The following is a 23,543-nucleotide window of genomic DNA, read 5'->3' on the forward strand; positions in this document are numbered from 1 at the left end:
GCACCAGGAACCCAATCTGCTGACACTTTAATCTTGGACTTCCCATGTACCAGAGCTGTGAGACAAATACTTTTCTGTTTTTTAAGTCATGCTGTCTGGGGTATTTTGTTATGGCAGCCTGAGCAGACTAATGCACCCATCTCTGTATTCATAACACTTTGCATAGAGGTAAAATATAACAGTTAGGACTCTGTCTTATACTGAGTCGCGGTGGATCTTTCTCTCCCACTGCAGGGTGAATCCTGAGGGCAGCAGTTGTGTGCTTTATCTTTCTGTCCTCAACACAGTGCCTGACCCTCTGGAGTCCAGGCTTGCTGAACGAATGAAGCAGAATCCGAACCTGACCACTTCATCATTCACTAACCCTACTGTTTGAGTGTGGATTCATTACTAGTTTGCTTGAATTTGTGACAAGTTGCTTTTAGTATTTGACAGAGAGAGCCACAGTTTCTAATCCAGCAGGAGACACGGTACATAGCCTTGCCTGCCTGTTGCTGGATCATCTGTGATGCATTTCAGCGACCTCAAGAGAATATCTTAATAAAGAATGTTGAATGCTTTTAATTGAAAACTGTTACACTGAAAAGAAATAAAATTTCCATCATACACTTTATATGGACATGAACTAGATATAAAGCATACTTACATTAATGGGGAAAGATTTTTTTTAAATGAAGTATTATTAGTATGTTTTTTTAAAGATTGGCACCTGAGCTAACAGCTGTTGCCAATCTTTTTTTTTTTCTGCTTTATCTCCCCAAATCCCACCTGGTACATAGTTGTATATCTTAGTTGCAGGTCCTTCTAGTTGTGGCATGTGGGATGCCACCTCAACGTGGCCTGACAAGTGGTGCCATGTCTGTGCCCACGATCCGAACCAGCGAAATCCTGAGCCACTGCAGCAGAGTGTGCGAACTTAACCACTTGGCCACGGGGCCGGCCCCCTGAAGTATTATTATTAATAAATTATGAATAATTCCTTTTCTTTAGGTAGTACAAAATTAAACAACAGTGGGAATCTTGGTCTTTTTTTGTTACCTTTCCTCCAGCTCATCTTTTATCAAAAATATTTTTCCTGTATAGGCCCTTTTTTGTTTTGTTTTGAAGCTTAGCTTAAATCTTTTAAGGGATTTCTAAGTCTTATAAATGTATAAGCTAACACAGAATTTGATGTGTCCTTCTTTGCTCTCATTTTTTTTTTTTTTTGAGGAAGATTAGCCCTGAGCTAACATCTGCCACCAATCCTTCTCTTTTTGCTGAGGAAGACTGGCCCTGAGCTAACATCCATGCCCATCTTCCTCTACTTTATATGTGGGATGCTTGCCACAGCATGGCTTGACAAGTGGTGCGTAGGTCCACACCCAAGATCTGAACCAGCAAACCCCGGGCCACCGAAGCAGAACATGCGCCACTGGGCTGGCCCAGCCCTCATATATTTTGAAATGAGATGCTAGACAGAAAATGTTTGTTTACAAATATAAATGAAAACATATGGAATGTTGAACACGAAGATTAAATGTCAAAATATTATGATGAGGACCTGGTGTAGTGGATAGAGTGAGGGCTTTTTGATCAGAAAGACCAGAGTTCATATTCTCGTTTTGGGACTTACTAACTATATTTTTGAAGCAATTTCCATAAACCCATTGGGCCTCAAGTACATCTTCTATAAAATGGTGATGATGATACCTATCTTTCTGTGGGGTTGTTTTAAAAATGAAAAAATATATGTAAATTATGAGTTCTAGTTCCTTGAGTAGAATAAATACTCAACAAATAGTAGCTCTTATGATTAATAATTTTTAAGTCAAGAGAACAAAATAAGAAATGGATAGATAATTAAAATCTCTGATTATTGCTTTTACCAAAATATTTAACCCTTTAGGAAATTGAACATATTCATATTAACTCATAATGTCTTTATGAAGACTAAATTAAGTAAAATTAGAATCATCTATTATAGTACATGACACATAGCACTCAATAAATACTCATTTTATTCTCTCCTTCCCAACCTCTACACACACAACTCTCTTTTTTAGGAAACTTTCTTCTAAGATGGCCTAGAAAATAACTTTTTATATGTTTAATCATTATATATGTCATTTGAAGTACACATACACACGTAACACTCTAAAATGATAAGCAGTTACCTAATGATAATCATTTTATGTGAATCCTTTTATTGCCATTCTATGTGGTTTCAGATAATATTTATGTATGAACACATTCACTTTTGCTTATCTTAACTCAAAATTGAAAATAGCCCAATAGTCATACATGTAAGGAACATTTTGAATTTTGACAGCTATCAGAGTTTATTGAGTATTACAGCTGGGTTTTCTGGTAGGTACTTTACGTGTATAATTGTATTCAATCCTCACAAATTCTTACAGGTAAGTACTATTTTGCAGGTGAGGAAACCAAAGCTTAAAGTCTGGATCATTTTTGTTTAGTTCTTCTTTTCTTCCCAGCTTCTAAATATGGAAGGATGCTAGACTTGGTCTTGGCCCTCTCTTCTCTGTGTATGCTCCCTCCCTAGGTTACTTCATCTACTCAAATGGCTTTAAATATGCTGGTAAATCATCTATAGGCTGAAAAATACTTTTTTTGTTTTTTCAGTTGCTATTGAGGTCCTCTTCTTGTATCTGACCATTCCAGAAAGTCTTCATCTGGATGCCTAATAGGTTTCTAGCTCTTAACTGTAATATCCCTCTTGGTCTTCCCACCCACACCCTCCAACTGTGCTCCTACCACAGCTCTCCTCATCTCACTCCATGGCTCCGCCATTCACCCAGTTGTTTGTGACAAAAACCTAAGACTCATCCTTCATTCTCCCCCCCCCCCCCCCCTTTTTTGGTTAGTACCATTCAGTCCACCAGCAACTCCTTTTGGCTTTGTCTTCAAAATGTATGCAAAATCTGCACACCTCTCACCATATTTATCACCCCCACTGTATCGATATTGGTATAGATATAGATGTAGATGTAGATATGCCCCCATCAACTCTTGCCTGGATGACACAGAGGTTCATATCTCTGCTTCCACTCATCCCCCTCATAGTCTCCTCTTTGCACACAGCCAGAGTGGACTTTCCAAAATGTGAATCAGAACATGTAATTTTCCTTTTCAAAGGGCCTCCACAATTGCTTCTCATTACACTTAGAATAAGTCCAAATGTCTTCGATGGCCGCATGGCCTCTGTGCCCCACCCTGCCTGTGCCTGCAGCCTCAGCTCCAGTTTCCCTCCCTAATGCTGAGTGTGCCCCAACCATTCTGCCTTATTGCTGTTCCTCCAGTGTGCCAAGCTCTTTCCTGCCTCAGGTCTGCACGCACTGCTCCTTCTGTCTGGAATGCTCTTCCCCACATTTTTATATGGCTGGCCCTCCACATTATTCACTTCTTGCCAAAGATCACCTCCTGAAGGACTGTCCTGACCAACATGTCTAAAAGAGCACCCACAGCCCTGCCCTTTACTTTTCCTTTGTCCTGCTTTTTATTTTTTTTTACAGCATTTGCAATCCAAAACTATATCCTTTTTACATATATGTTCATTTTCATATCGTCTCTCCCTCCCACCAGAATATAAGCATCCTGAGGGCAGGGACTTGGGCCTGTTGTTCACTGCTATATCCCTAGTGCCTAAAACAGTCAGTGAAATGTAGCAGAAATAAAGAGTGAGACAAGAAAAGAAAGAGAAAGGCAGAGCTGTGTTTCCAGCTCAGATTCTGTTTGATTCCAGCAGGCTGTGCTGACACTGTCCTGTTTGTAACTTTCTGCTTGTAACAACAAAAGATGGACAATAACCCACAGGTCTATCAATAGAGACTGTTAAATCAATCATGAAACATGCATATAACAGAATAAAATGCACCTATAAAAAAGAATGAAGAAGATCACAGTGTACTATCTCTAAAATAAAGGGAAAAAAGCAAGTTGCAGAATGTGTGCTCTGACCCTCTGCCTTCTCGTCTCTGGCCCTTTACACATCCTGCTCCTTACTCTTGGAAAGCTTTTCTCTAGACTTTTCTGGTCTCTCTCAAATAGCACTTTGCAGAGAACATCCCCCAACACACTATTTAAAATATCTTCTACACGCCCTTCACTTGCTAATCTCTTGCATTGCTTTATTTTTCCACATGGTAGCTATCACCATCCCAAATTATATTATTTACTCACATGTTTATGTATTTTTTTCTTGCCTATCCTTTCCATGAGAATGTAAACACTGTGAAAGCAGGGACCTTGACAGTCTTATTTGCTGTGCATTCCCAGGGCCTAGAAGAGTGGCTGGAGTGAAGTAGGAATAAGAAATGAGAGACAGAAAGAAACAGATAGAACTGAGTTTCCAAGTCAGGTTCTGTTGGATTCTAGAGTATATTAACCACCACTATGTGCTACCCCTCATTCTTAAATTCTTCTGTGTTAGGACCTTAGTGCTTTTAGGCTGAAATGACCTTAGAGATCATCTAGTCTAAGTCTTGATTCTGCAGAAAAAATGACTGAGCTGAGCGTTAGGTGATGTGTGGAGGTCCAGGGAATATGGGGGTCAGGGATGAGAGTGCAACATTTTATAATTTTTTCAGCTTTGAAGTATGTAATGTGTTACTTATTATTTTTTTAACTACATAAATACATTTTGAAAAACATCAGTAAGATGCTAACTAGTTAAATAATTCAGGCATGAGCACTGTGAGGCTTTGGAGGAAGGTAAGTCACTGTGGGCACAGTCACTGGTCAGGGCAGGCTTCCTGAAGGAAGACATATACTGGCCCTTAAAGGAGGGAAGGGATTTGAAGAGGAGGAAGGAGCATTTCAGGAAAGCACTGCAGGACTGAGGAGTGGTTGGTGGGAGGGATCCAGATATAGGAGGGAGGCTCTGAGAAGAGAAACCTATAAGGGCTTAACAGGACATCAACTGTCACTATAACATGGTTTACTCTGGAAATGGGAACTGGAACATCAATCCTTAGAGCCTGTAGATATGTTGATGTCCTGACCTCTTGTACCTCCTAATGTGACCTCATTTGGAGGTGGGTTTGTTGCAGATGTAATTAGTTAAGATGAGGTCGTATTGGTGTAGGGTAGGCCCCTAAGCCAACACGACTCATGTCATTATAAAAAAATAGCCACATGAAGACAGAGGCAGAGATTGGAGTTATGTGCTAAGGAATGTCTGGGACTATCAGAAGCTGGAACAGGTAAGAAAGGATTCTCCCTGGAGGCTCTGGAGAGAACAGAGCCTTGCCAACACTTTGATTTCCAACTCCTAGCCTCCAGAATCGTGATATAATAAATCTCTATTGTTTTAAGCCGCCAGTTAATGGCAGCCCAAGGAAACTAACACACAGACTGTACTTTTACAACCTAATTTTGAAATGAAGCCAAACAGAAGTAAACCATCACCTTGCTTTGTAAATGTGTTCATGGAGCACTTGATAAATTTGATCAGAACTGTCTTTATGTTTTTGTTGATTAGTAATAATAATTGGTTACATAACACCCATAAATGTTAGCATCTTTAAATGCTTTGCACATAAATGCTTTACGAATTAATTGCAAGCAGAGTTGGAGTAATTCAAGCCACAAACTTAGTGAATCACCAGCAGAATCAGACATAGAACCTTTGTTTTTCTTTTCCAATCTAAAAGCTCAACCTTCAATAAGTTTTCTTTTACTTTTCTCTTAGTTGAAGCATTAATTCCTGTGTATACTTAATCAAATGATTTAGTCATTGTTTTCTTTTCTTTTTTTTTGGTGAGGAAAGTTGACCCTGAAGAAACATCTGCTGCCAATCTTCCTCTTTTTGCTTGAGGAAGATTGTTGCTGAGCTAACATCTATGCCAATCTTCCTCTGTTTTGTATGTGGGATGCTGCCACAGCATGGCTTGATGAGCAGTGTGTAGGTCCACACTGGGATCGCAACCTGCGAACTTCTGGCTGCCAAAGCAGAGAGCGCGAACTTAACCACTCTGCCACTGGGCCAGCCCCTTAGTCATCGTTTTCTCATAAAGTACAGATTTTAACTTTTTTGGCTTTAAATTCATGAACATATCTGTAGTCTAGTCATTAATTATGCTTACTATCGTGACTGTAATAAGAGATTTAGGACTCACTATCCCAATAATCTTGCTAACTTATATCCTGAATCAGAGAGAAAATTCACAGAGAAATGAATTATACATAAACTTAAACCCTCCCAGGCACAGAGCAATTTTCTCTGCTGTTCACATCAAGTTTCACTTGACTATCTTAGTTTTCAAGGCTCTCAGCCTCTGCCTTGATAATTTTCCTTTCCCTCATTTTTTCTCTGTCAATTTTATCTCTTGTACTAAACAAGATTTACGGTTTTGTCTTTCTCTTTTCCGGTCTGTGTGCTTTCACAATACGGGTAAAAGGAGATTTTGCTGTGTTGTCATCAGGCAAGACTCTAACAAAGCAAATTACATTTTTCAAAGAGGTTCTAGTGTAGATTGCAACATGTTTAAATTGACTGCTCCTCCTTCCTTTACTCAGCCTCAAATTGAATTCTTAGTTAAATTTGAGTTCAGTTTTTCTTTTTTTTTTAAACTTGAGGGTCATGGGAACAAGTTTGAGCTTAGTCACATCCTATGGGTTTTAACCTTCAGAGTTATCTTCTAACCCCCCAAAATATTAGTCATTCTAATAACGGGTTAGGAGAATTGTATGGACATTCATAGGAGTTTGGCTCAGATAAGTTATTTCAATAACAGATTTTCTCAAGAAAATCTCTTCAATTATCGCTTTCCTGACTTCTGGTCTCCTGTAAGATTTCTAAGTTCCATCTGACTCTACAAAAATGTTTTAAAATAATGCTCTGACTTCAATATATTTGGGGAAATTATCAGATTTGCTTTATTCATAAGATAGTCCTATTTTATTTGAGGGAAATTTTAATAATTATTATATTCAACTAAATCAAAAATGCATTTTATACTTTCCTTTTACATTTTTCTTTAGCCATTGCTTACCTATTTGTGATATAAATGGAGACCAGTAGATATTCCCTCATATGTCTATTATAATATCAGATGCTTAACGAGTTGGCTGGAGCTACAGGCAAGGTGAGTTCCTTTGGCCCTTTGTCTCATCAGTGTCCTTAGAGATGCAAATAAAACTTGCATTTAGCAATATTTGCTTCTGATGTATGGCATCAGCAAGAGTTACATTCAGGTACAGGAATCTGCGTGGAGAGGCAGGCCTGGCCCCATTGTTTTAGCATCTATTGTCCCGTCCCAGACAGAAATTCTTCTAGGAGTCAGTTGAGGGGGGATAGAGTAGGGGTAGCTCCCAGCCTCATTTGCATCCTCTCTTAGAGTGACTTGGGCAGATTCCTCCACTTCTCTGGATTTCAGTTTCCTCATTAGTAAAATAAGGGAATGGTAGATAACATTTATTTGAACATTATGTGCCAGGCACTGTTCCAAGCACCTTATATGCATAATCTGTTCAATCTTCACACTCTATGAGGGTGAAAGATCCAACACACACACACTCTTTCAAATCCTTCTTATCTTACCACCTTCTAATATATATAACAGTTTATTATGCTGTTGTTGTCTTGTCGACTTCCTTGCTCTAGAATGTGAATGTCACAAGGCACAAGGGCAGGAATTTCCATTTGTTTTGTCCACTCGCATACACCTAGAACAGAACCTGGCACTCAAGAAACATACATTGGATGTTGAATAAATGAGGAACAGAGAGACTCAGTAATTTACTGATGCTCATGAAGCTAGTAAAAGGGCAGAGTGGGGAGTGTATCCCAGATTGTTCATCTCCAGAACCCAGCCTCTAAAGCACTATATTGTGTAAAATTAGGCAATTGGTGGCTTCCAAAGCCATGGCTCATAATGCTGGTTTGCCTCAGAATTATATCTGATGCTTTAAAAAATATCCCTCCGGCCCCCATTAAGTACTTTAATTCTCCTTTATTGGGTCTGGAGTCACTACATTTTTGTCCTAAAATTCTTAAGTTAGCTTAATTTGCATCTAAAGTAGAGACTAAATGCTTAAAGTTTATCTCAATAAATGCCTTAATTTTATAAATCTTTGAAATTTATCCTGAAAGAGTTCAGACTGAGGCTGGAAAACAGACAGACAAATGGAAGACAGTAGGACCAAAGCCTGCTTCTGAGTTAGATTCATGATCTGGCTCATGGTTGGGTTCATGGTTGGGTTCATGGATCTTTCTATAAAGACTTTCCAACTAATCCTAATGACGTAGGATTGATCCGTAACTCATAACTAGAGAGTTTACTCTAGTCTGATAATGAAGTATAAAATAATCTACATGGTGTAAAATCAGTTTAACCATTTAATGATTTAACCATCTGCCTAAATACTCTATTCTCTAGCATGTATTATATATCTTATCTACAAGAAATACCATAATGTGTATGAGCAAAGAAATGGAATACTACTCTAATATCCCAGTAAGAAAAGTAACTAATAATGAACGTTCTGATAGAAAGTGTTATCACTATTTATATTAAAATAGTAATTAATAATTTCAAGATTATACTTCCCTTTCAGATATATGTGTCTAACAATAAACGGACAGTCTAAACCTCCCCAGGGAATGGACTTTAGGAAATTGTTTCTTTCACAGCTATTAATTAATGAACCATGCTCTACTAGATAAGTAGGATTTTAAAGAAAATACTTTCTGGTGAAGCATTATCCCTTCAAGTTGAGAGATAATCTTCACCACAACAGTGCAATGGAACGTGGTGCTGAGTGGCCTGAAGTAATAGCCAGCCCAGGAAGATTGGTATTTGGTTTTGCTATAGGTGACTTCCTGATCCTACAACTAATTACAGAAAAGAAAGTCTTTAACAGATTCCTGTGAAGTTGATTGAGCATCGCTTTTTTTTTTGTTTGTTTAATGTGCTGTGCAGATACCTTAACTCATTTGCTTCTTTTAAAAGTTGTTGAGCTTTTGTTAGTGTAGATTCTCCAAGACGCAGACACCAATTCAGGGTTAACTGTGCAAGAAATTTATTAGAGTAAACACCTATGAGAAAAAATGGGGAGAGAAAATGGGAAAGAGGAAATGTGAATCTGATTGTATCCTGGTCTTACTTAAAACCCTACAATGCCTTCTTATGGCCTTAGGGTACAGACAGCATCTTCAATATGGCCTATAAGGCTCTGTCTGATTTGGTGCTTACTCACCTTCACAGCCTCAACTTTTGATGGCTTTCCCCTTTACTCTCTTCACTCCAGACACGTTGGTGAACTCTTAGCTTCTTGCATATGTCCTTCTCTCTTCTGTTCACAGGTCTTCGCAGTTCGTCTTCAGTCCTCACCTTTCCACATAGCTAAATCCTACTCCACCTTCACATCTCAGTTTAATCATGACTTATTCTGGGTGGGTGTCCCTGACTTTCCAGTAAAAGCTCGCCTATGTCTGAACTCAGCAGTCAATAGATCCCCCTCCCACTCCTCACCTCCATCCTTCAAAGGGATTGTCTTTATTCTCATACACAGGAAATACAGGTCCCAAAGCCGTGTCTGCTGTTGGCCTCTCCTACCCACTCCACCATCATTTTGATGTGACTTTATTGATATCTTATTTAATCATCTTGCCAATGGTGGGTGGGCAGATTTTCCTTAGTTTTTGGCCTGCCTCCAAGATGCACACAACAGCAGGCACGATTAGGAAAATAAGAATATTTTGCCTATTTTCCCTAGTCTGCCTTAATAGCTGGGAACGAGTAACTTGCTGGGAGTTGGTGGTTTGGATTCATGACAAGAATATGAATTTGGGAGTCAAACTCACATTGTAATCCCAACTCCACCTCTGACAGCTGTTTGAATCCACCTGTGAGTCTCAGGTCTTCATCAGCCTTCATCAGCAGGGAAGCCGTGGTTGACTTAGAAGTTGTTGCAGGTGATGTAGCTTTGGAACCTTCACAAGGTTGTTCTGAGGACTGAGGATTATGTGCAGTGATATATATATAAAGCACAAAAAGAGTCTGGCTTTGTTGGACACCAACAGTAGACAAATCCAGGTGGCTTGGAGGCCCATTATATCCCCCCCACCCCGGCTCCCCCAAACGCCCATGGTCAATTTGTAGCTCAACCAGCTTGAGCTAGCTCAAGGAAAGAACAAGCTAATAATTTGACCATGTCCTTCCATTGCATAGATGTTCACTGTGCTCCCCTACTCATCCCTATCAATAGCTAGAGCATTACAGGGACAGAGTGTCATTCTTCTGAGGGTGCGTGCAGTCTTTGTCTGCCTGGCCTGAACTGTGGGTAATGAAGTCTCAGGACGTGGTGTGTGCTCTCCTACTCGTCTGCTTCTAAGTTTTCTCTCAGTTTATCCCATTTCATATTTGCACCCTGAGGCTCTAATAACAAGTGCCCATGATCCCTTTGCATGACAGTTGGAGGCCAAGTGGGGACACACACCACCCATTTCAGTGTTAGGTGGTTTGGGATGCAGCAGAGTTTACTGGTCCACCCAGGATGGGAAATAACCCTTCTGGGGTGGCCAGTCACCTGAAAGCCTAGGGCCAGGTGTTTGCATCCCAGGATCATGGTTGGTAGTATAAGAGGAGTCCTTCAGATACCAAAGCTCCCAAAGTACTGGAAAGAGATGGATTTTTTACAAAAGGAAATCCCAGAAGAGTGAGACTACTGGTTGCCTGAATTTTGCAAAGTCCCAAGGCCTCACTCTCAGACACTGTTTTAGCAGGTCTGGGTCAGGCCAAGCATATTTGTGAAAATGTCCATCACAAGTTGTCATGTGTACTCCTAGATAAGGACTGGTGTAAAACACTATCTCCAAAGTTCTAGGGGTGGGCTTAATTATAAACATACAGGTTCTCTCCCTTGTTTTATTAGAGAAATTGTATAGAATAATTTGTTTGTACCTTCTGCCTTGCCTTTATCCCCAAATTTCTTGTACCTTTCATCATTTTTCATAGAAACTAGTGTTCTGTGCTACAACCAGGGTAGGTAGATGGTCTCCTAAGAAGTTAAGATGTTTATACAGCTTCTGTTTCTCACACTGTGATGTTCTGAATCATGTTGTGTGATTTTCTTCTGCCCTCCATGTAAAGACAACTACTCTCTGATTTATAATTCTGCCTTCTCAAATGCATAGCCCATTTATAATTTGCTGTCTGACTTACAGCATGCATGCAGATATTTTCCTGGCCCATCACTATAGCAGCTGAGAGAGAGCCCGCAACCTGGAGGAGCTCAGAGGAGAGGAAGGCGAGAAGCTGGAGGAGTGAGAACCTCTAGAGAAGAAAGGAAAATCTGAGGTAAGGGTTCCCTTCAGCTCTTTCCTTGAAAGAAAGACTTTTATGTTTGAAATACCCTACAGGCTGCTGGTGCCAAGAGTGATGAAATCTTTTGGCAGTTACTATGATCTTCACGTCAGTTCACCTCTTTAGATTTTACTGATAATATTTAAATGATGCCAACATTATGCTGTTTGACCATCTGTCTCTCTTCATTGCCATGTACTTCCATCCAGTGCTGTGGCACTCTGCGTATCTTTTGGCTGATGCTAAGGCAGCCAAATCCTGACTCACCACACTCATACTTGGTGTCTCTTTTGCTTAGCCAAGAAAACCGTTCGGTTCTCTCTTCATTTGTCCAATGTAAAGATATTGGGTGCTCCCTGAAATTTACTACGGAGCTACAAACCATGAATGAGGTTGAAGACTTAACAGAATGAAAGTAGAATGTATCAAAACCTACACGGGGGAAATAGTGTGTAAGAGCAAAACGAAGCAGAAAAACTGCTAGAGAGATGAGAAAATAAATATATTTTCCTAAAGCCATTCCAGTGGAACAGTCTATAAAGAGGGATAGCCCTAGTCAAAATCTAACCCAAAATAGACTCTTCAAAATGATTAGTCAGGCCGCTAGATTTTCATGACATTTCACATTTACTAAACTGTAGCCTAGAGGCTGATTTTGGGGGTCATTTGTGTGATCTTCAAATATGGAGGCCTTCTAACTCTGGGGAAAATAGATAGGTTTCCGCTAAAGGGAAGTTGGTGGAGATAGTACGGAAAGTGCAGTGCAGACAGTATGGAAAGGAAAGAACAAGGAATAGCAGGGTGAGGTATCTCCAGCTGGTATAGTGCCACTCTTTTCCAGAACAGACCCTGTTTTTCTCAGTTACTTAGTTACACAGTGCATCACAAAGAGTAAGCTATTGGCCCTTAAGTACAGAAAGAGGCGAGTCAAAGACTTTATGGGATTATTTCCTAGTAGAAAATTAAAATAAATGTTTCATGGATTTCTCCCTGTCTTCCATCACAAGGTGAAGTAACAAGGGAAGAGGAGGGTGTGGCTAAGGGGAAGGGTTCGAATAAAGTCTTGAGCTCCCAACTGTGACCTGGGGAGGTCGTAACTGATCCTGAACTGTCTCTCATGATGTTGGGATTCCAGAAAGGCTACAGTTGGAAGAGAAGGATGGATTTTCTTGTCAGGACCTCAGGCAAATATTTTGCTGGAAGAACTATAGTTGATGTCCAAAGGATTGAAATCACTGGGATTTCAGGGTATTTAGAGTTCAAATTTTAAAGCATTCTCGTAATAGTTGACTCTGAAATGCTCCTGGTAAATATTTCTATTTGTTATTGATGGATCCATTATTGGTGTATGCTTCCTACCTCATTAACCACGTTATATCTATTTTTTAGAAAATGCCTTGTTGTATATTTTACCTGCCTAATTTTGAGGGCAATTGAAACTATTACGTGTGTTACTACAGAAATTATGTTCTTACACAAGTAGACTAAGAGACACAACTGCTAAATGTCAGACTCTTGATTGGCGTTTTCATTACCGTTAGTACAAGTTCAAGTCTGTTCCTCTGCACAGTGCACTTCGACCACAGAGGCCAGAGCAGCACATCAAAGCCAGAAGTACAAGTCATCAAAGTTCAGATTCTTTCCTGCTTCTCTGTGGTGGAGTCGAGAATACAAACATCCTCAATTGCTGTAGCAAGAGGAACATGAGTCCATCAACAGAACCAAACAGGAAGTACCAAATGGGTATTTCTTCTATTTATTTTGTGACCATTAAGAAAGACAGAGTAGTTCTTTCAACCAAATTTGTCCATGAAGCACAGAACACATATAAGATGTAATCATTTTAGTTAGTGGAAAATTTGATTGCAAAAAGATTTAATGCTGTTTTCGCAGTTATTTTACTTACTACAATTTAGGCAATACTACATTCTTAGGATGTTAGAATTGTACCATATCTTAAGTTATTATTTCCTTTCTTTAAACTATGAACCAGAAACTTATCATTTGCTACAGCCTACTGAGATTTGCATTATGATTCACTTACACTTTAATTAAATTTCTCAAATATTTCCTTTCCAGATCCAAGAGGATGTGCATATATTGAGCAGAATACTTTCACCTCCCTTTAGTATGTGATAGAGTGCTAAAGTGTCAGATAAGGCCAGGAAATACCACAAATGGTACTTCAGAGATTTGTTTGCTTTGCCAAAATTTTTAATCTTGGTGTAACAGTTGGTTATCTGCTCCATTGCATCAGAGTAAGTTCTACTACTCCACTGCCAGTGACAGCAGATAAGCAAAAATAAGGCACACTGTAATGATTTAAACAAGCCTAGGGAAGAAGCAAAAGGGAATGTAATTTGTATTTTTTATGAATATTTCCAGAAATGAATCAACAAGCCACTTCATTATTCTTATAATTACTTGGAATCTCTTAATTCCAGAAGATTTTTTAGCCTGCTAGTTAAAAGGAAATGAATGCTCCTCTTCAGCTTCCCTCATTCTTTTTCGCATCCAGCCGGTGGTGTACCAAGGACGGGATGGTGGGAGTGGTCTACCCCTAGGATAGGCAATAAGGGAGTGCTTTGAGTGTAGAAAATTTGAAAGAAATAAAATAAAATAATAGTAAATACCAGTCTGCTTTTTATTATAACTATGCCCTGACAATTCTAAACAATGGCAATGATACGACTCCTCTCTGAAAAAAAAATTTTCGTTGTTGGTCTAAGTTCTAAACAACTGCTACAGTTACTGACATTTAACAATATATATGTAAGCTGAAAATTACCATGTTTTTTATTACTTGTTCTTTAGTAAACATAATATTTGACATGGAAGTAATTCTAACTTCCCTGCACGTGAACTCAGCTGCACATGTTTATTTCAAGAAAAAGCAGCCAAGTTCTGTTTTTGCTTTTTCATAACACTGTGCTATAGCTGTTTATTTTGAATCTATGTTTAAACACAGGGTTACATAGTACCACAGAGGTTAGAGATACGAACTGAGCCTGAAGTGAGCTCAAATAATCCTCAATCCATTACAAACTCTGGAGAATTTTACCAAATATAATAGAAATTTATGATGAATTTTCTGGTGAAGGTATTTTAGTGGAAAATTTTCAACTGCAGAAATATTTGAAAGGTGTTAGAACTGATTCCAAAGAACAAAGACACAGATGCTTATTGTAATTTCTGGAATTTACTGTGAAATGGGACTTTTTTGAATCTCTGGTAAACTCATCCTTATTTTAAAGCTTTCCTAACCAATTGTATATCTTTCTTCACGTAAAAGAAACATTTCAAATTAAAATAAATGAAAAGTGTCCTTCAATCAACTATGAATGAAGATAGATCGACAAACCTGGCTGAACTGATTCTGTTGACCACGAATATGTGAATATCAATTTGATAAAGCCGTTGACAAATTTATGGAAGTGAACGCTCAAAGCCAGAAACCGCATGTCAACTCCTTTGGTATCCAGGAAGAATTTTATTTTGGCTATACATAATAATAAATATATCTCTGTTTTATAGAAGAAAAATCTAAAAATGAGTATCTTGCAGTATATTAGCAGAACGTACATTCCTGTTGAAAAGGTTCATGATGACCTAGACAGAATCTAAACAGTTGAATGAGAGAATGATACGCAGGCCTGCAAGATGTTAAATAATGTGATAGAGCTAATTTTAGCCTAAATCCTGCTCATCTCAAGGTAATGGTAAGCTATAATTTCTGCAATTTGTGTTAATAATGAAGACGCATTATTTTTAAACTAATATATAATCCATTTTATCTGGGTGACATGTGACCTGCTATATTTGTTTCTAAGTTTTAAAGAAAAAAACAACATCAAATTTTATTGGGATAATTATATGGTGCTCAAAATATCTGACTATGTACTTTAGGCTAAGTTCATAGCCTTTGTTGCAAAAAAGTATTAATGACTATATGATACAGATATATTCATATTTATGACACTAATGAGAAGAGCTAATGCTCATGATTTACTGCTAACACCCATGTTTACATTTTACCTTGTTAAATGCAATATCCCTATGAGCTGTAAATGCTATCATTACACCTATTTTACAGATAAGGAAGCTGAGGCACAGACAATAAATATTTGCTCAATGTCACACAGCTGATAAATAGTAGAGGCAGTATATAAATCTAAATAATCTGACTCCAGAACCCCTGCTCCTCACTGCCATGCCACAGTACCTCACATATATGAGGAAAACGTATATAAGAAAAGTTGCTTTGTGCAGGATTTATATTAGCTAAATTTTGCAATAGGGTCATTATTCATCGTTTAGAATTAGAAATGCTCTAATTGCAGAATTATTCTGGATAAATTGAAAAACATTGATAATACTGATGATTACAGAGAGTCTTGAGGTCAAATAAAGGTTGAAGATTTAGAAAAACTATGTTTCGATCAAGTCTGAGATTTCAGATATATATAGTAAAATGGTTTTACATACTTAATGACTGTTAGTAAGCAAAAATGTCTTGTGTGATTTGGTTTTTTGAGAAATGGTTCTGAGGGCATTGAATATAAGTCTGTTTTGATTTCTTTAGACATTTTGCTCCTGCATTTAATAATACCCTTGGCAGTTTTTGGGGACATTATAGAATTTTGTATAACTCTGAAGATTACATCTTTAGCAACTGAAGCAGAAATTTTGCAATTACCTTGATTGTCTCAGATAAGAGAAACAACAATAGCCACAGAGAATAAACTTCATCAGTTCTTTCCTGTAACGAGACGTTTGTTATTTTTCACGTCTGTTTGATGCCCTGATTAATCTTTCTTTTCTGGCTTCATCTATCTTTAATGAATATGCATCTGTTCACAGTGAAACATTTTAAATTTGGATCTTATGAATTTAGAATTCATTATAATTCATAGACTGAACCAAAGATTACCTTTGGCATAAGTACAGAGAGAGTAGAAGTCTTTGCTAAACAATTTGACCCACACCCAACCAGCATCTGTAGAGTTTTGTTACCTAATTTGCAAAATCCACGTAGCTTATTCCATTTACAAAGCTGTAGAATAATAGAAAGCTCGTTCCATTTTCCAGCAAAGCACTGTAGAGGCAGCAGTGTGTTATAAAAACAAAGCAGTTTCAAACTAGCTAAGATTCTCTAGCTTCCCATTGTCAAGGGTCTCTGGACCTCTGAGGGCTGCCCAGACATCTTTGGCCAGGTCCATCTTCGAGCTACAAGTTTCTCTATGGCTCCAAATAGCAAAACTGAGTATTCTAGAAATGTTTGCTCTAATTTTTGTGTTATCTATCTCACATGCCCTGTGCTAGAAGCTCTGTTCATCTGTATCTACTTATTAGCAACATACTCCTGTTCAGTAGATAAATTAATTTGTCTTCCTGTTTGTAACTGGCTGGAAAAGTCCAGGGTGGGATCTCCTCCACCCAAACCCTGTCCATCTGCTCACCATATTCCATGGCCACATGTCCCAAACTTTTCATCTTTCATAGCTGATGTGGCCACTCTACGCTTCCAAGAACTTACATAATATTAAATCTTAGAACGTTTACAAGTTGTCAGGGAACATGTACCCACCCACAAGTAATAACCTTTTCCTCCATTTTTTTCTTTCTTTCTCTCTTTTGAAACCTCTTGAATTATTTCAGTTGAGTTGAGAAAAGTCTACAAATTTTTTTCTCAAATGGAATTTGGGGTTGGTGAAGGGAAGTGGTAAATACAGTTTAGAAAGGAATGTTCTGCTCACAAACTCAGATTTCATTTTTTGAGCCATGGGAAACTATTATTTTGTTGTTGTTTTAACAGGGAGTGAAATGATCAGAGCTATGCTTTAGGAATATTAATCTGACTACTATGGTTTGGATAGATTAAAAAGAGAAAAGAACAGGGTCATGAAAGCCAGTTATTGCAGTTGAATTAATCTGGGTGAGAAAGTAATGAAATCCTGAACTAGGAAAGTAGCAGTGGGAATGAATAAGAAGGAAAAAATTGTCAGTAGGATTGGCAAGACTTAGCAACTCAGTTGCCTCTTGCCCACACATAGCTAATGCTACTATAGAAATATGGAATAACAGAAGAAGAATCTCCGTTCTGCAGTTAGGAGGCTAGTGAAATACCCAAGAAAAGATATTTAACCAGGCAATGGAAATACAGAAGCCATGTTATAAGATTTGAAAGTCTCTTTACTGATAGTCTAGGAAAATGGGTGGAATTTCTATGTGAGAGTATGTAGTATAGAAAGATAAGAGTTTCATGGCATTTTAAAATACACTCACTGAGCAAAAAAGGAGTGAAGAAGAAAAATATACAAAGGAGGAACAGTCATGGAGGTGTGAGGGGACCCAAGAGAGTACACAATCACAGAAAGCCAGGGAGGAGAGTTTCATGTAGAAAGTTTATCTACTTGGGGTTCATCAGGCCTGTTGGATATACAGATTAATGTTTTTTAATCAAATTTGGTAAGTTTTCAGTCATTATTTTTTCAAATATTTTTTCTCCCCCTTCTCATTTTCCTATTCTTGTTGATCTCACATTACATGGATATTGGTACGCTTGATGTTGTCCCACAGGTCTGGTTCCTCAGCTTGGATAATTTCTACTGATTTGTCTTCAAGTTCACTGACTCTTTTTTATGCCATCTTGAATCTGCTATTGAGAGCTTCTAGTGAAGTTTTCATTTAATTTTCACATCAAGAATATGCATTTGGTTCTTCTTTCTAATTTCTATCACTTTACTGAAAATTTCTATTTGTTGATTCATTGCTGTCATACTTTCCTTTAATTCTTCAATATGGTTTACTTTAGTTCTTTGAGCTACATTGATGCTTTTTATAAGTGTTTTGTATTTTTTGTGTGCAAAATCTAACATTTAGGGACAACCAGAGACTGTTTCTATTGACTGCTTTATTTCCTGAATATAGGTCATGTATTCTTGTTTTGTTGCTCATCTCATAATTTATTTTGTTGAAAATTGGATATATTAGACAATATATTTTAATGATTCTCGATTCTGATTTATTTTTACGTCAGAAGATTATTGCTGTTGCTGATTTTTCTAACTTGCCCAGTCTAAACTTGTGAAATTTTTCTCCCTAGCCATTTGATGTGCTGGTGTCTCTGCTCCATTTAAAAAAATATATAGATGTAGACATATGTATACATATATAGAGATACACTTATATCTATATATATTTATATATTATATACCATATATCTATATATTTATCTCTATATCCATATATCTCTATATTTTTTAACTGAGCAGAGTAAATATATATACATATATGTGTATATATAGTATATCTACTCACACATATGGTTGTTTTCATTTCTAAGCCTAGTTTCAAAGGGTTTCCCCATGTCTGCCTGGCTTAGTAACTGGACAGAAGTTGTATTTAACACCTTAAGCCAGTAAGGCTTCTGTCCTCTGCCAATGAATCTCTGTGTGGCTGGGAGTGGTTGTCTCCCACCACTCTAAATTGAGTGAGCTTACACTTACCATGACAGAAAAGCTGCCAGTCCCCATGGCCTGCTCTGCCTCTACAAAACCTCTGTCCTTACTGAGAGGGGAGCAGAAGGGGGCAGCTTCAGGCCAGAATGCCACAAATTCTCATTATTTTTACTCAAAGTTCAGCAGTTTTTCAATCCTAAACACTTCCTCAGATTGTTGTATGCCTTTGGTCGATTTTCAGAGTGCTAAAATGGTTGTTTTTGTCAGTTTATCTTTTTTTTTTTTTTGAGGAAGATTAGCCCTGACCTAACTGCTGCCAATCCTCCTAACATCCGTGCCCATCTTCTTCTACTTTATATGTGGGATGCCCACCACAGCATGGCTTGCCAAGTGGTACTATGTCCGCACCCGGGATCCAAACCAGTGAACCCCGGGCCGCCAAAGCAGAACGTGTGCACTTGACCACTGCGCCACTGGACTGGCCCCTATCATTATTTTTTGGAGAAGGGATTTCCAGTCTCCTTATGTGGACATAAGCAGAAGTTCCTCACCTATTTATTGTCTTAAGAAGAATGGATTACGTATTAATTGTGTTTCATGTTTACATGCATAAAATTTTTTAAAAGATTATCTAAATATACTTCTCCTTTTTACAATGTTTAGGAATCTGAGCCTAGAACTTTAAGAGACTAGGTAGCCCAAATCTAAGTTGCACTTTCAAATTTTATCCTTTACTTTTTCTCTCTTTCAAAGAGATTTGTGTGTCATAAAGGAATAGCATAATAAGAAAATTGAAAAGTGATCAGGCCATTTCAACAGCCTTAATAAAAACTATTCAAGAGGATATGGTTGAGGAATCATATGAAGGTCAAGGTAGAATCAATGTACATTACTCCAGGACTTACTTACTTCCTCACAGAGTGGAAACCTTCTACTGTCTAACTTCTGTGGCAATAAACTTCTTTTAAAGAAGCATAATTATTTTAGAATTCATTCTTCAAAGAAAGGAACTTGCATCTCTCCTTTTCATGTCACAAAAGCTTACTCCAGAGAACCCTGGGTAAGCCAATCTGAAAATCACATTTAGAACTTGCAAAGTGTTGAACTTCTATCCAAATTTTCTCAGGGGTAAGTATTAAACTGGACCATCTTTAGCCCATTAATCATATAAAAATCCACTGACACAATTGTCTGATCTTTGAGGGAGCAAGGACCTAGTCAGGCATTATGTTCTATTCAATTGGTGATTATGATATTTAAGACTATTCCTTAAACAACAAAGTGTATGGCTCTCTAAATATCATGTAAGTCTTCACTGTTGTGATGGTGTTCTCAAGAGGTGTTATGTTCCACACATATATTTTCACTAAACATGTGCACTACTATATAATCTACCTCCAAGTAAGCAAAAAAAAAGCTAGAGCAACTTTCTGGTGTTTTCCATGACAGGATGAAGATAGATTATTTCATCATGTAATGATTTTCCTGGCGTATGTTTCTCTCAGGACAAAAAGTTTTGAAAGTCCTTCTGTTTCATGGAACATTCCAGTCTCTGTCCTGCATTGTATTATTTTACATAAAATTTACAGTCTTAGAGAAGAATGTTTGTTCATTTGCTAAAAGCTATTTAAATTGGCTTATATTATTGATATTATAGTTTGTTTTATACATAGTGTTTAATAGAACATTTGTTGTAATTAAGCACTAATTTGGTTCTTCATCTACCTTTCTTTTTTCTTCTAAATAGCCAACACCATTAATAACTTTCCTATAAGAGAGATGTGAATGTTTTCCTCTTGCTGAATCCCCAGTCTCAGAACTCTTATTTTACCAGAACAGTCATCTGATCTTAATTTGGCCATCCCGTACCCAGATCTCCTGGCAGCAACAGAATAACCCTTGCTAGTACCTGTGAGAGAAAACAAAGGGTCTGTTTTGAGTATGGTAGATGATAAAAAATAAACCTAATACTTTATTTCACATCTTAAAACTTTTGTTTTTTATTTAAGGAACTTGTCAATAAGTTGGAACCTTACTAACGTTTAAATTCCTAGGAACTATTTTTATAGCTGATTATAATATTATATTCTAATTGATTAAATATATCACAGCTTCATTCTATTGCAATATATTATAGTGGTGTTTGTTATTTATTAATAACTTCGTTATTTTTACCTCATTATAAGATAGCTACCTATGTACTGAATTTTTTAATAATGTTCCACAAAGAAAGAATAAGAATAAGGGTTATTTTCTATCTTAGATTACTTTTCATGACTCTGGAGTCCTCAGTACGTAATTCTAGAAACTCAAGTTTGTCAATTAAATTCAAATGATCAGTCTTTGCTGATTAGAATAGTCTTCTCTGCCCTCCAGTGTACTCCAGTTCTAATCTCAGGGCATTTAGGAGTTTTGAGTTTGCAATCAGAAAGCTCCCCTGTGAGCTATGAATGAGACACAGGTCTCGAGGAATCTTCAGCCTAACTCTGGAAGAACCTGGAGAGTTGTCTCTTCGATTTTATCATACACCTTTCTAGTGACTGCAGTTCTCCTGTCCCAGAGTGCTACTTTCAAGTTTATGAGAACTTAAAGTCCCATCATTAAACCTTTACTAATTGTGTGTAACCTCTTTGGTTACATTTAGTTTCCACTGGACTGTAACCAAAGCTCGTTCCAGTCTCTGCCCATCAGCTGGGAAAAGTTAAAATCTCCAGACCTCAATTCTGTCGGTAAATATGTAAAATGAAAGGATCAAACTAGATGTCTAGCTATAAAATTTCAAGATTTTGGATGGTTATACATTCTTGGAATCAAGTGAATCAACTATTATCTAGCTACATATGGCTTCCTTGGCACAACCAACACTTTCAGACCTTAGCTTGTCCTGTTACTGTGCCTAAGGATCAGTGGAACTGAAATGACCAATCAGAACCATTTCTTCTCTTAATCCCAAAGGTTGCCCAAACATAGGGCAGCCTCAAATGATGAAGTACCTGCCCCAGACAAATCTCTCAATAAGGTGCTGAATTGTCGTGGGTCATTAATCTTAATATCTAGACTCTGCATGGATGTAGCTGTGCATGGAATGGTGGTTCTGAAAGGCAAAAGGACTTATGATACACAGGGCTAGTGCCGGGTAGGGCAGAGGTCAGCAGCTCTTAAACTGGGTAGTAAACATCAAGGAATTGAGAAACAAAAAGCAGGAAATTTGGGATGTTTGAGGAGCACACTTCTAACCACCACAGCCTCAGATGTTTGTGCTAATGAAGTAAGAGGGCCAACAAGAAAACATTAGTCAGGTCTGGGACTCCACTCATTCCAATAATATGCTTGGCAGAGAAATCACTACCCGATTTGCAATGCAGCCTTAGGACAAGCCTGGACAAGCTCTGGGTAGGCAAAAAATTGGCTTCCCAAAACTTACTTGGCTTGCCAACCCAACCCACACTCATGCCCCACACATGGAATCTTTCTTTCTTTCCTCCTTCTTTTTTCTTTCCTCCCTTCCTCCCTGCTGCTTTCTCTTTCACTCTCTCTTGCTTCTCCAGAACGATTTGTGGGAATATGGAATGTGTTTGCCAGACAAATCCATCAGGGACGGTTAAAATTAAGACAGAGGCATGAGTCTTGTGGTCATTATAAGTGATTGAGCTACCCTACCACCTCATTCATTTATGTTAGCTAAGTACTAAAATCAAGGTCTTTATTAATTTATAGTTTAAATATACATATGAGCAAATATTTTGTATGTGTGCACGTGGAAGTGAATACGTGTGTAGGTCTGTGTGTATATAAACACTGACGGATATTTTTCCAGATGAACTGAGGATGACCTCCAATTTGTGGTTTAGAAGAAGGAACTTTATGTTCTACTTTTCCTCTGGAGAAATAAAAAGACTACTAAGGGTCGTGGTGGGCAGCATTGTGCGTGTATGTGAGTATGAGTGTTAGGTAATATTGGGTGGAAAATTTAGGAATTTTCTTTTGTAGTATTCCAAATAAATCTGTTTATGCCATGGATAGTTACAGGGAATAAATACCTTTCTTCGTGAGGGCCTTCTTAATTTCCAGAAAATTTTGTGTGTTTTTCAGTAAGGTCTTTGAATAGACTTTGTTTCAATAATAATAACAGCTACCTTTGAGCATTTACTCTCTCTGACATTGTGTCCAACACTTTATATTCTTTATGTTTCATCCTCATCACCTTGTAACATGGGCACTAACATCCCAGAAAACTGAGATTTGGGGAGGCTAAGCAGTTTGCCTGATGTCATAGAGCACATAAAGTGTATGGCTTCTCTTTGAACATAGATATGACTGTCTCTAGCCACTGGACACTTGCCGTTGTGACACGAAGGAACTCAAATAGATATGGAGCTTATTTTATAATTTTTATCCTTTGATGAGAGCTTGTCTATAAAGATGTTTGCTCTTTTGTGAGTGCTAATGGCCAATATAAAATAATTTGATAATTTTTATTGTAAGTTAAAAAAAATCTTAGAGCTAATCTAAACATACTCATATGCCATGTACTGAGATTCTTAGAAAAGGTTTTAGAGTAGATGTAAGCAGCCTTCAGATACTGAATCATAATAGTTATCTGCTTTTAAAAAGTGATGCAGCATCATTTTCTAGAATCTAGACTTCAGATAGCCTCCAAATATACACTTCCAAATATACACTAAATATGCACAATATTTAGAGGTAGTATTTCCTGAAATATAGTCCCCTCGAAGAGAATGAAGATAATATTTACTGCAGGCTACACAGGAACAGT

The 23,543-nt window shown here is 37.8% G+C and overlaps 1 long non-coding RNA gene across 1 annotated transcript in view; it reads left to right on the top strand.

Annotated features, from left to right (window-relative positions):
* Positions 1 to 16,068, top strand: part of LOC139073384 (uncharacterized) — a 36,641-nt gene extending 20,573 nt beyond the window's left edge. The window contains exons 2-3 of the long non-coding RNA XR_011522042.1: positions 11,168 to 11,300; positions 12,877 to 16,068. This is a non-coding gene — a long non-coding RNA (uncharacterized lncRNA). The remainder of the gene's footprint in view (positions 1 to 11,167; positions 11,301 to 12,876) is intronic.
* The last annotated feature ends 7,475 nt before the right edge of the window (positions 16,069 to 23,543 follow it).

The sequence above is a fragment of the Equus przewalskii genome, chromosome 9, assembly GCF_037783145.1.
Source record: "Equus przewalskii isolate Varuska chromosome 9, EquPr2, whole genome shotgun sequence".
Lineage (NCBI taxonomy): Eukaryota > Metazoa > Chordata > Mammalia > Perissodactyla > Equidae > Equus > Equus przewalskii.